This window comes from Neovison vison, chromosome 12 (genome assembly GCF_020171115.1).
Source record: "Neovison vison isolate M4711 chromosome 12, ASM_NN_V1, whole genome shotgun sequence".
Classification (NCBI taxonomy): domain Eukaryota; kingdom Metazoa; phylum Chordata; class Mammalia; order Carnivora; family Mustelidae; genus Neogale; species Neogale vison.
In genome coordinates, this window is record NC_058102.1 from 93,649,894 (window position 1) to 93,662,996 (window position 13,103).

The 13,103-nt window shown below is 44.3% G+C and overlaps 1 pseudogene; it reads right to left on the minus strand.

The window, feature by feature from the left end:
* LOC122891119 overlaps positions 1 to 13,103 on the minus strand; it is a 52,514-nt pseudogene that overhangs the window by 18,179 nt on the left and 21,232 nt on the right.

Here is a 13,103-nt window from a genome sequence, read left to right on the forward strand (position 1 = left end):
CACAGTAGGATAATCTCTACTCTGTTAATAGGATGAAGGAAAACCACATGTTCAACTCATCAACTGATGCAGAAAAAGCACCTGAAAGAATCCAAACCTATCATGGTATAAACACACAACACATTAGGACGAGGGGGAACTTCCTCAACCTGATAAAGGGCACTTCTGGAAAACACGCAGCTAATATCATACTCAGTGAACGTAGCCTGAAAAGCTTCCCCTCTCGCCACTCCTAGTCAACACTGTGTGGGAGGTTCCAGCCGGGACAGTCAGGCAAGAGAAATAAAATAAAAGACATCCAAAATGGAAAGGAAAAGGTAACACTATCTCTACTTATAGATTACAGGAGCTTACCTACAAAATATTCCATGATACAAGATCGAAACACAAAATCCAGGGGTGCCTGGCTGGCTCAGTTGGCAGAATCCAACTGTTGTGAGTTTGAGACCCATGCTGGGTATAGTGAATACATTAAAAATAAAAAATACATTAAAAATTAAAAAAATAATAACAATGAAATAAAAAATAAAAAACCCTATGAAATCAGTTATATTTCTATAAACTAGCAGTTAATAATCCCTAAAACAAGTCAATTTATAACAGCATCAAAATGAATAAAATACTTAGGAATAAATTTAACCAAAGAGATGTCAGACCTGATAGTAAAAAAAACAAAACACTACTGGAAGAAACTAAAGAAGATCTAAATAAATGAAAATATTTCTGTGTTCATGGATTCAAGGACTTAATATCATTAAGATGGAAATACCTCCTAAAGCAATCCACAGATTTAATACAATCCTGATTCAGTACAATCCCTATCCAAATTTCAATGGCACTTTCTTTTTTTACAGAACTGGAAAAGCTGATCCTAAACTTCAAAAGGAATCTTCAGGGACTGCAAATAACCAAAAACAATCTCGAAGTTGGAGAACTCACATGCCTTGATTTCAAAATTTACTATAAAGCAAAGGAATTGAGATGCTGTGATACTAGCAAAAGGCTAGACATACAGACAACGGAACATACAGGAGAGTCCTGAAAGCTAGAGAGCTCGTCTCTCTACGGCCAAAAGACCAGGACTACCCAATGGAAGACAACAGTTCCTTCAGCAGATGGTCCAGGGACAACTGGAAACTACATGCAGAAGAACGAAACTGGACACACACAAAAATTAAGTCCAAATGGATCAGACGGGGCGCCTGTGGTGCTCAGTCGGTTACACGTCTGCCTTTGGCTCAGGTCATGATCCCAGGGTTCTGGGATCAAGCCCTGCATTGGGCTCCCTGCTTGTGGGAAGTCGGCTTCTGCCTCTCCCTCTGGGCTCTCTTTCTCTTTCTCTCAAATAAATAAATAAAATCTATAAAAACAAAAACAAACAAAAAACCAAGATGGATCAGGGAGGGCCCTACAACAAAGCTAGAACTACAAAACTCTCAGAAGAAAACACAGGGGTATATCTTCATACTCTGGATTTGACAACAAATTTCTCAGCTAGGAGACCAGAAGCACAAGCAACAAAAAACCAGACAAACTGGCCTTCATCAAAATTAAAGACTTCAGCGCATCAAAGGACACAAATCAAAGAAATGACAAGACAACCTACAGAACTGTGGGGAAAATACTTGCAAGTCATGTATCTGGTAAGGGTCTAGTACCCAGAACATAGAAAGAACTCTTATAACTTCACAATAAAAAGACAAACAACCCAATTTGAAAATGGGCAAAAGACTTCTAAAGTCTCTTCCCCAAATACACAAATAGCCAAAAAAAACAAGAAAAGAGGCTCAACATCATTGGTCTTCCGGGAAATGCAAATCAAAACCACGTGTTCACACCTACCGGTGTGGCAAAATTGAAAACAACTGAGTGTTGGTGAGGCTGTGGGGAAACCGGCACCCTGCCCCACTGCTGGCGGGGCAGGGGGTGTCAAATGGTGCAGTCACTGGGGAAAACCGTCTGGCAGGTGCTCAGTAAGTTAAGCATAGAATCACCATTTGATCCAGCAACTATACGGACAAGAATACACACAAAGGACTGAAAACAGGGATTCAAACAAGTGCTTGTACACGAGCTCATGGCCGCCCTCCCAGCAGTCGGAGAGCAGCAGCGATCCGCCCCCATCAGCACTGGAGCCATGCAGCACGTCTACACAATGGGCTGCGACTCGGCGCTACGAGGGAAGGAAGGAGTGGTGCATGCTGCAAACCAGAGGAACTACGGAAACAGGGAAGTGGAGGAAGTCAGACACAAAAGGTCATAGATGGTATGATACCGTTTATCAGAAATCTCCAGAATGGGTGAATCCACAGAGACAGAAAGCGGACTGGTGGTTGCTAGGGGCTACAGGCAGGGGAAAATGGGGAGTGACTGCTTAGTGGCAGGGGCCTACTGGGAGAAAACTAGACAGCTGATGGTCAGGTAACACATTGCCTATGCCAAACGCCAGGACTGTACTCTCTAAAACAGCTAATTTTATCTTGTGTAAGCTTCACCTCAGTGAATGAGAAATCTCAGCAGTAATGCTTTCTAAAAAAGAGTATATTGCTTTTCCTGTTAAGGAGCTGTTTTGAGGCACCTGGGTGGCTTGGTTGGTTAAGCATCTGCCTTCAGTTCAGGTCATGATCTTGGGGTCCTTGAACTGAGCCCCACGTTGGGCTCCCTACTTCACCCTCCCTCTCTGACCCTCCCCACAGCTTGTGCTTTCTTTTGTTCTCAAAATAAAGTAAATAAAAGTCTTTAAACAAAAAAACTGTATGCTTATAAGTCAATTACACCTCAATACAGTAGATATTAAAAAGCTGAGTCTTGATTATTGCCTAAAGACCAGGGTGGGCACATAATGCTCATCTGCTTCCTGGGTATGTTAGAGCCTGTTATGCAAGCAGGGCAGGCATTAGACATGAGAAGTGCACATAAACAAACCGCCTCCGTCCGAGTACTGCAATGCTTGGTGAGCATGGTGGCTTACCAGTTCTGGGAGAGGACAGAGAGCCCCAGTTTTCATATATAGCTCTTCCATGACGATGAAACGTCGGGTGACCCGAGCCTTGCAAGGATTCTTTAAAAGGAAGAAAAAAAAAAGACATTTTAAATCTCAGTAACTCCAAATGCAAAATCTGTTAGATGCTTCCTAGCACTCCACCTGACAAAATCTATTCATCTGAATAAGTAAACCAATAGACAGTCTGGGTGAGTTTCAAGTTCAAGGTTTTATACCCTGTTATTTTGAGACAACAGTGCTGTCTTTTCTCATGTTTTCCAGTTCATTCAATCCATGAGGTGATTGCACACATGCATGCACACAAGCAATTTAGTGCTCTGAGAATGCCAAAGCACAAATAAAACTCCCCAAACCCAGAATGACCGAGATAGCCCAAGGAAAATTTCTGGGGAGATGGGCACATTTTAAGTCACAACGGGGCCATGATACCTGGATTATTCACTGGTCAAAATGTATGGCCAGGATTTGTTCACTTCAACATCTACCAGGTTTGCCTAAAACAGAGCTACAATGATGATGGCAATCATCACAGATGGGGCAGGAGTTTGACAGAGGCTCTGATGACACAAGAAGGGCAGAATGTTGATAGGAGAAGGGCACGAGGTTTTTTATACTACTGTATTTCCTTTGAATATGCCCGAGATTTTCCATAATAAAAAGTTGAACAGACAAACCCTGTTCTCCTTCATCTACCAAATAGTAGATAAAATCCTTCCTAACCACCAGTTCAAGTAAAACTCAACCATGACCTCATCCAGGCACGTCTGAGGCTGTAGCGGAGGCTACTTCAGACAACACAGAACCTTCCTGCACCCCACTGATGGCAGGTCACTTATAATAAGCCACCCACCCTGGGGAATTTGTAGGTGCTTCAGGTGTGCAAGGTTGAAAAAATACTGAGATCCTTGGGTAGAACTGAGAACATCTTCCTGTGCAAAGGTTTCTTGCCTCTAAGCTTCTAACGAGGGATATGCCAGAACCCATGGCTATAACACTCAGAGCATGCGGAATACACACCCCTGAGTTGGCTCAACCACATTCACTCCACTCTTGACTCAGACCCGAACGCCATGGGTTTGCTGGGAGTCACGGGGGAGGACAGGAAGAGAGGCGAGCCTCCCCCACCTTTCCAAAACGAAGTATTTTTATTACGACTTAAAAAATACTCAATGTAGGAATCTTGGGAAATGAGAAAGTGCACAAAATTTTTAACAGATCAGGTAGTTACAAGACCCATTGATAGTGACTGTCCTTCTTATAAACTCTGTTCAAATCAGAATTTTACTGCCATAGTGTTAGAACCTGAGTTTAAAAAAATTATTTTAATTAATAATTACTGAAAACATGATTTCAATGGAGATACACTACTCTGCTGTGGATACATCATATAGTAACTATTGCACCAGTGCTGGGTGTAGGTGGTTTCCCTTCTCTTGCTTTTACACATCACACTGTGACCATCTCTGAATCTCTAAACCACGTCTGATTCTCTTCTGAAGACAGCACCCCAGATACAGGTATAAGCACTAGTGCGTTCTGGCTTTATTTCTGTAAACTGGGGAGTACACTCCCGCTCCCCAACAAGCATGCTACCCTCCTCTTCTAGAAAGCTGCCCGCGTTATCTTCCCCTAAAGCTGCCGTAAGTAATTATGGCGACGATGAGGCAATTACAGTCAGACCTGCCTCTGCAACACAGAGTGCGTTTAATAAGCAGGAATGCCCTCATTTCATACCCAAAAGTGATCCACAGGCAAGTTTTCATGACAAATTATCATTTCATATATAATTTAGCTGGTTAGCAAGCACAAAGAACTGTATAATTTTCTTCAAAAGAATCATAGCTTTTGATCTTCCATCTCTTGTTCCTTCAGCAGGTACCCCAGGTCGGCCATGTCATTATGCTTAAATAACTTACTGTCACTCCATGATGCCTGCAATCCTTTCTGGATGGCAAAGCAGGCAGCTCTGTCTCTGCAAGGAAGAGAGACCCTGGGGTTTTAAAACCCACAAATTGGGGTTTTAAAAGGTCTTGTCAACATTCTCGGAAAAGGAATGCTTGCTTTCTGTAGCTGCTCAACGAACACGCACTTGTTAACACGCAGATCAGTAAGAACATCTAATGGCTTACACGCCACTGTTTGCCTCACTCTGCACGTCTTTTTCAGAGTGACCACACTCACTCCTCTGCACGGAGCACACCCCTGCCTCATTTTACTCTCTCAGAAGTCAGTGTGCACATCTGTTCACCCACAGCAATTTTTTCTTTCTAAGAAACACACACGACGCTGGTGATCTCACCCTCGGTGGCATCTCGGTTTTGACCGGCACAGACTCTGCCCTTATTTTGCTATGAGAAGTGATACCAACTGCTGACTGGTTTTGCAGCTGAAACTCCAGTAAGATTTTCTAAACTGAGTTAGTTAGGGAGGGAGGGTGTCTCTGACATTAAGCTGCATTATTTTAAAGTATATGCAAGGCTTCTGCCACAAAGATGGAATAGTCCTATTTTCCCTGTTTTTCTAAGTACAAGCCCAAACCCCAGACACTACATATAAAACAAACATAAAAAGACTCTGAAGAGTGCAGAAAAATGACAGGCCAGCTGAAGACCTATGAAACGACGTCTTGTGGGCTTCCCTGACTTGGAGCTGACAAAGCTGACCAACTCCAAGTGCCAAGGGGCATGGGCAAAAAAGCTCACAGAAGCCTGCCCTCTGTGGCCAAAGGGACAGGAAAGGGGCAGTTCAGCAAGCAGAAATGACTCGACTGCAGCCAAACCACAGAAAAACCTGGGCTCATCCACACCAGCGAGGGCTGAGGGGCCCAGATTTGGACCACTGCAAAGCTAAGAGGCACACCAACAGCCGCCCAAGTGGCCTCAGAGAAGGGAGTCAGGACTGGACCCTGCAAGCCAGTAACAAGGGCCCTCACAGTGGCATCAGTGAAGACCACATGGAGAGCCCCAGCCTGTGTTCCCCTGCAGGGAGGGACAGCCTCCTCTTCTTGGCTTGGGCTGTGCCAGAGGAGGCTCAGGGGAGAGTCGACTCTCATTAACACTGACGGAAATGAAAACACCCCCACCCAGGTGTCAGTGGAGGTGGAAGGGGGACCCTGGCCTTGTACCTCCACCTGGTAGTAATGAGGCAGTAGTGAATGCCCCCCACCCCTAATGGAAGAGTGACAGAGAAAGCCGACTAAAACCCAAGGTTTAAATAAAAGCATAAACTCTGGTAGCAGAATATGAAAATGTCCCGATTTTGAATATCACTTGTCATATCAAGAATCAAAAGATATCAAAGAGAATGAAAGAAAATAATCAATAAATACCAATGTTGAGTTGACAGATGTCCAGATTATCTGAGAGTCCTTTTAGAGCAGTGACGATAAAATACTTCAGTGAGCACTTATGAACATGCTTGGAACAAGGGAAAAACAGAAAGTCCCAGGAAGGAAATAGAAGACAAAGAATCCCATGGGGAAGCTAGAACTGAAAAATACAATGGCCAAAAGGGCGAAAAAAAAAAAAAAAAGAAAGAAAAAAAGAAAAAGTACAGTGGATGGGCTCAGCAGCAGGCTGGGTGGGATAGAGAAAAGAATGGGAGAAGCAACAGACCTAACAGAAGCTAGGCAATGGAAACCAGAGAAAATCAAAGAACAGAGCCTTAGGGACCTGCGGAACTACAGCGAAAGCTGCCACACTGGCCTCAGTGGAGTGCTGGAGGACGGAGAGATAGCAGGGCTGAAAAGTACTCGAAGAAATAAGGATGGAAGATGCCTCCAGTTTGGTAAGAGGCGGAGCGAAATTCATACAAGTAAACCCAAACAAATAAATGCCAAAATCATAGTAAAGCTTCTGAAAACTAATGATGATGAGGAAATCTTGAAAGCAGCCCTAAAATGACACCTTACACAGAAGAGAAAAATAATTTGAGAGACCAATCAGAAACCATGGAGATCAGGAAAAAGTGTTATATCCCAAATACATGGAAGAAAAGAACTCTCAAACAAGAATTCTATAACAAGCAGAAAGATCCTTTAGGGACAGGGGAAATGAAGGCAAATGAAGGAAAACCAAGAGAAGATGACCCCAGCAGACCTGGGGAAAGGAATGGCTAAAGGAAGCTCTCCACATAGAAAAAAATAAGTAAAGAAAACGAAAGAATCTCAGATTATCAGAGAGGAAGAAAGAACATAGTAAGTAAAATTATGAACAAACACACTAGGCTTTTCTTACCTTCCCAAGCTTTCTAAATTATTTTGGATGATTTAAGTAAAAATTGTGACACTGCCTGATGTGGTTTTCAATGTATGTGCAAGAAGTACTGAAAACAATTATAAACAAGGAGAGTAGAGAAGTGTAAGGAAGGTAAAGGTTTCTCTACTTGAAATGGTAAAATGACGAGACCAGCAGAAGGTGATAACTTACGTGTATACGTAATGTCATACTGAAAGCAATGACTAAAAACAAAAACAGAATTATGCAATGAGAAACACTCAAAAACAGCATGGATAAGTAAAAATAGAATCCCAAAACATGTTCACTTAACCCCCCAAAAGGCAGGAAAAAGAAAACAGAAAAACAAAAAGAGATAACAAATATGAAACAAAAAATAAAGGGCCCTCACATGTCCAGTAATTACTTTAAATGTAAATGGCCAAAATACACAATTTAAAGACAAAGACTGGCAGAATGGATCAAACAATATCCTGCCTATGAGAAAATATACAACAAGGTATATAATAACGTGGTAGTGGCTGTGTGTATGATACACACAGAAAATACAGCATGCAAACATTCATCAGGAGAAAGCAGAATACCTACGCTGTTATCTGATGAAGTAGACTTTGGAGCAAAGAAAATTACCAGAGACAGAGAAGAACATTATACAGTGATAACTAGGATCAATTAACCAAGAAAACATGCACCAAACGACAGAGCTACAAAAGGCTGAGAAGAAAAACTGAGGTAAGAGAAAGGAACACAGACAAATCACAACTATAGTAACTGTAGAACTACCAGATGGAAAATCAGCAAGGCCAGACCAGACCTCAACACCATCATAAACTAAGAAGATCTAAGTGTCACCTATGAAACACATCCCTGAGCAATGGCCAAATACTCTTCTTTAATTGACCAGAGAACATATTCTCACATAGACTACATCATGAACCATGACACAAACTGCAACAAATTTAAAATCTCCCAACACTTGGAAATTAAACACACTTCTAAGTAATTTGTGGGTCAAAGAGAGTCTAAACGAAAATAAAATATACCAAACTAAATGAAAAGAAACAGACCAAGGTGTATGGGACAAGGCTAGAGGAGCACATAAGTAGTGCACAGCACTAACACATTAGAAAAAAGGAAAAGTCTCAAATCAATAATCAAAACTCCCAACTAAAGAATCTAGAAAAAGAAAAGCAAAAAGAAGCCAAAAAAGAGCAGAAGGCAAAAAACAATAGCAGAAAACGATAGAATTGGAAACAAAAATACAATGGAGAACAATCATTGAAACAAACAGCTGATTCTTTGCAAAGATAAATAAAATTAACAACTGGAGCAAAACTGACTAGAAAGAGAGGAGACAGAATACCAGACAGGAATGAAATGTGTTATCACCTCAGGCTCTGCAAATATTTAGAAGAAAAAGGAAATATTAAAAAGAACACAACCTAAGTTTGACAACTGAGAAGAACGAATTCCTTGAAAAACATAAACCATCTTAATTCATCAATAGGACACTGATAATCTGACCGGCCTTCTAAGTACTAAGGAAATTGAATTCAGAATTAAAATTCTTTCAAAAAATAAATCTCCAGGCCTGGTTGGCTTTACTGGAGAAAACTACCAAACATTTAAGGAGTTAACATTAATTTTATACTATTTCTTCAGAAAACTCAAGAAGGAATCCCAGGGGATTTTATGGACTAGTCGACTGATGTCAAGACCAAAGTCCAAAAAATGCAAACATCATTAGCCATCAGGGGAATATAAATTAGAATTACAATAAAATCTCTCTATACACTTATCAGAATGGCTAAAATTAAAAAAAAAATGACAATACCAACTGCTTCTGAGGATGTTGAGAAACTGTATTACTTAAATACTATTTATGGGAATGCAAAATGGTACAGCCGCTCTGGAAAACAGGCAATTTCTTAAACAACTATGCAATGCTATGTAACCCAGCAGCTGCACCCCTTGGCCTACACCTACAGATATGAAAACCTAGCTTTAGAGAAAACCTGTGCATAAATGCTCACAGCAGCCTTCTTTGTTCTAGCCCCAGTCAGGAAAGAGCTCAGACATCCTCTGTCAGTGAGTGGTTCAACCAACTGTATTGCCTCCGGACCGTGAAGTACGACTCAGTAATCACGAGGAATGAATTCGCAATCCATACAACACAGGTGTACCTGCAGAGAATTAATGCCGAGGGAAAAAGCGACGCCCCAAACACTATTTAGTGTACGACCACACTTGTATTAACAATCTTGAAATGACAACATTACAAAAAGGGAGACTTGAGGTGGCTGCCAGGGGATAAGGAGTAGGCAGGGTGGGAGGACCGCGGGTACGGCAACGTGAGGGATCCTTGTGGTGCAACGTGAGGGATCCTCGTGGCGACGGAAATGTTCTGGATCTTGACTTCATCCATGTCCATATCCCAGCTATGAAGCAAGCACTGGTGGAGACAGGGCAAAGGGCCCACAGAATCTCCATACTATTTGTTGTGAACAGGGGCAGACCTAGCACGTGAGCAAGCACTCCACCGAGATTACTGCTGGCAAAGCTCTCCCACCATTTACTGAAAGTCAGAGACTAAGCCCTGCACATAACTGTCCAGGCCTAATGAATTCATCCAATAATTTACTGAACCCCAGCATCACCTCTAGTGCTCCCACCTCCGGATGAGTTCTGGGAGGAATGTTTAAAGTGATGTGTCAGAGCACAGCAAGTGGGAGCGAGCGCAGCCCAGGCCTCCCGGCCGGTACCACAGAAAACACAATCCTGCACTCGGGACCTGATGAGGATGCACACGAGCTCTGCGCAGCCATATGCTGGCGCTCCGGGCTGCTGGGGGCTAGAGGAGCAGGACGGGATGCACACCCCCAGCCCTGGCCCCACGAAGCCCAATGGGGCCAGTGCTATGGCGTGTGACCAAGCTTGCCGCGCTGGCAGGAGCCCACCGGGGAGAAGCGAGAGGCTGGTGTGGGGGCCATGGGAAGCTGGGCTCTGAGTCTTGGCACTTGGACCCCTCTTCTAAGTGCCAGTCTCTGTTCATTTATCGACCGAGCTGGTGTTTTCTGAGCACAACTGAGAGGAAATGCGCTCCCAGGCAATGAACTAGTAAGAACTGACGGAAGTGCCGCAGAAGCAGAGCCCAGTGAGCGTGAGACGGGACGAGCAGGGGACAGGGGCCGTGTGCGTGTGTGCGCCCATGCACATGTGGGAGGCCTGACAGGCAGGGGACTGTGACAGGCAGTGTGAGCACCTGTGTGATCTTGGATTCCCAAGGAGACCAAACCCCTCTGGCTGTGAGACTTTCCCCACATGTGGCAGGGGTCTCAGCTTGGTCCGTGAGGTGAGGGAGGGTGGCCCTGTAGAAGCACTACCGTGTGGGGTGAGCAGCACGAGCCAGCATCAAAGAGGGGTGAAGACTATTCTAGGCACAGGGACTGGTGTGTTCAAAGGGCCAAAAGTGAGAGGAAACTAGCATATAGTGCCAATGAGTCTATAGCATGAGTACCTGAAGGAAAAGGGGGCAAAATGAGCCTGGAAAGGTAGTCTGGAATGCAGAAGATTGTAGTAAGAACTTGGATCTTTATTTCAGGAACGATGGAAGCTCTTAAGCATGACATAATCAGATGAGCATTTTTAAAAAAGATTATTCTGGCTATGGTGTTAAAAGGAAAAGAGGAAACAAAAGTAAATCTGAGACCTAAAACTCAAAGTCACTTAATGATCCACTCAAAGGAGAGCAGAGGCTTGGGCCAGAGGGTGGTGCCCGCAGTGGGAACAGCTGGCTGCCTAGCTGGGCCAGCCCCAGCCCACGGCTCTCCGCTCTTCCTCTTCACAAAAGAGGAGACGCCACACAGCCAGGGCACGTGTGCTCGAGTACGCAGATTTGCTCGTGGCTTCTATGATCCTAGCAAGCCATGAAGCAAGGTCAGCAGAGAGCAGGACTCGGGGCAGGGTGGTGGGCAATGGAGGACTCCATTGAGCGACTGCATGGGTGGCGACCATGGACCTTCAAGGGCACTACACTGCCACAGAGCTACAGAGGGAAGTAAGTTTGGCTTTCCCGACATCAATAAATAAAACCAATCAATTAAAAAAAAATGCTTTCGGCATCCTTCTAGTGATGGTCTCATCAATGCTGCACCAATTACTTCATGGAAATTCCTCTTTAAACAGAAAAAGTCATTATTACCTAAGGCAGATAACCTCTAACAAAGGAGTTCTCCAGGAAGATCACCATTATCTCCAGAGGAACTCTGACTGGCAACACAGGTCAAGTTACTCACACAAACATAATGTCGCCTCTCTTGGAGTAAGTGGGATTGCACTGGCTATGGTGGCAAACCCGTGGGAGCAGATGATGGCTTCTTCTGTCTTCATGAATTTTGCCAGGCGGTCTTCCAAATCCAAGTGCACATCTACAATAAGATGTTAAGTGGTTAAAACATCTTCTAATTCTTTTTCTTAAAGTACAGAATAAAGAAAATAATGTAAGCAGTTTGGTTAGCAATACTATCACTTTATGACCAAAATGAAACCGTTGTAAATTATATGAGATCTACTGAGATGACTCTCAGCCGAAACGATTCCCCAAGCCCGTGAACGACATCAGCTACTCCTCTGCCCCTACAAGGTATTAGTAGGGCCACTCCAATTCTGGCTCTTGCTTCGCTACCAAACTAGCTCAACGGCATAAGGCCCAGCGACTTCACCCGCTTTGACTTCCCTCAACCAACCATATGGAGGCTTTACTAACGTGTGACACGGTATTAAAGCCTTTTCCCATTTAGCAGAAGGTACCACACCAGACATGAAGACAGCTGGAAACCAACTTTAAAAGGACAAGAAAAGATGAATAGAAGAGCCCGCGCCCTGCAGATGACAGCGGCGCCAGCACGCAGCATGCACCTGCTCCCGCTCCGCAGCAACTGCTCTCCCGTCCCACTCTCCACGTAAGCGTACAGGGACTTCGGATGTGTGGTACAAAGAGAAATACAGTAATTTACAAAAGCTGCTCATGAAGAACACTGGTGTAACAGCAGGAACGGACTGTGTCCATTAACCTGGGACCACCTATCGTGGCCGCTCACTGCCGCTCACCTTCCCAGTCTCAGGCACCGGGCTACACTCCCCAGCAGGCAGGCTACACGCCCCTCCCGTGACTAGAATAAACAGTGCATGGACCAGCTTTGAACCTGAAAACTTCAAAGTGGTCCTAAAACGAGACACTACCCAGGAGAGAAGAGGACTTTAAAAATTCCTCTAGCTCTTTTCACTATAGTAGGACCCACACTCGGACAACCATCAGAGTTCTGCCACACTCCGTCAAGGGTCAGGGAAGCAGACGCCTGAAGCGAGCTCTAGCTTACTTGCTAGCTTGCCAAGCTCTAGCTTACTTGCTAGCTGCTCAGTTTTCGTGCTCCTCACTGCAGGTCTCTTGCCATCAAACTGGGGTTTAGCTCAGGGCACCTGCCTACTGCTGTCTGCCACTCGGCAGCGAGTTCCCACCTGCGCCCTCCGTTCACCTGCAAGAGCGCTCAGTCTCCGGTCAGGAGACACGGTGCACGTATCTGAGAGCAGAGGGACCGAGGTGCTTCAGGCAGGTAGGCCGCAGGCGTGACCTGGCCCCTTGTCTCTTCCTACAGGCTTGGAGTTTTGGAGTTTTCCTATGCCAGCTGCTTCCTGCCTTTCAGTCATGCCCCTCTGTCAGGTGGCACAAACCCAGTCCCCCTCCCTGACCCTATGCTTACCAGACTACCTGGCTTTACCTGAAAGCCACTGCACGTCTGATTAACAAATGAACTCAGAACATTACTGGACTTCCCTCATCTAAACACTTTTTAAAATATATTTTT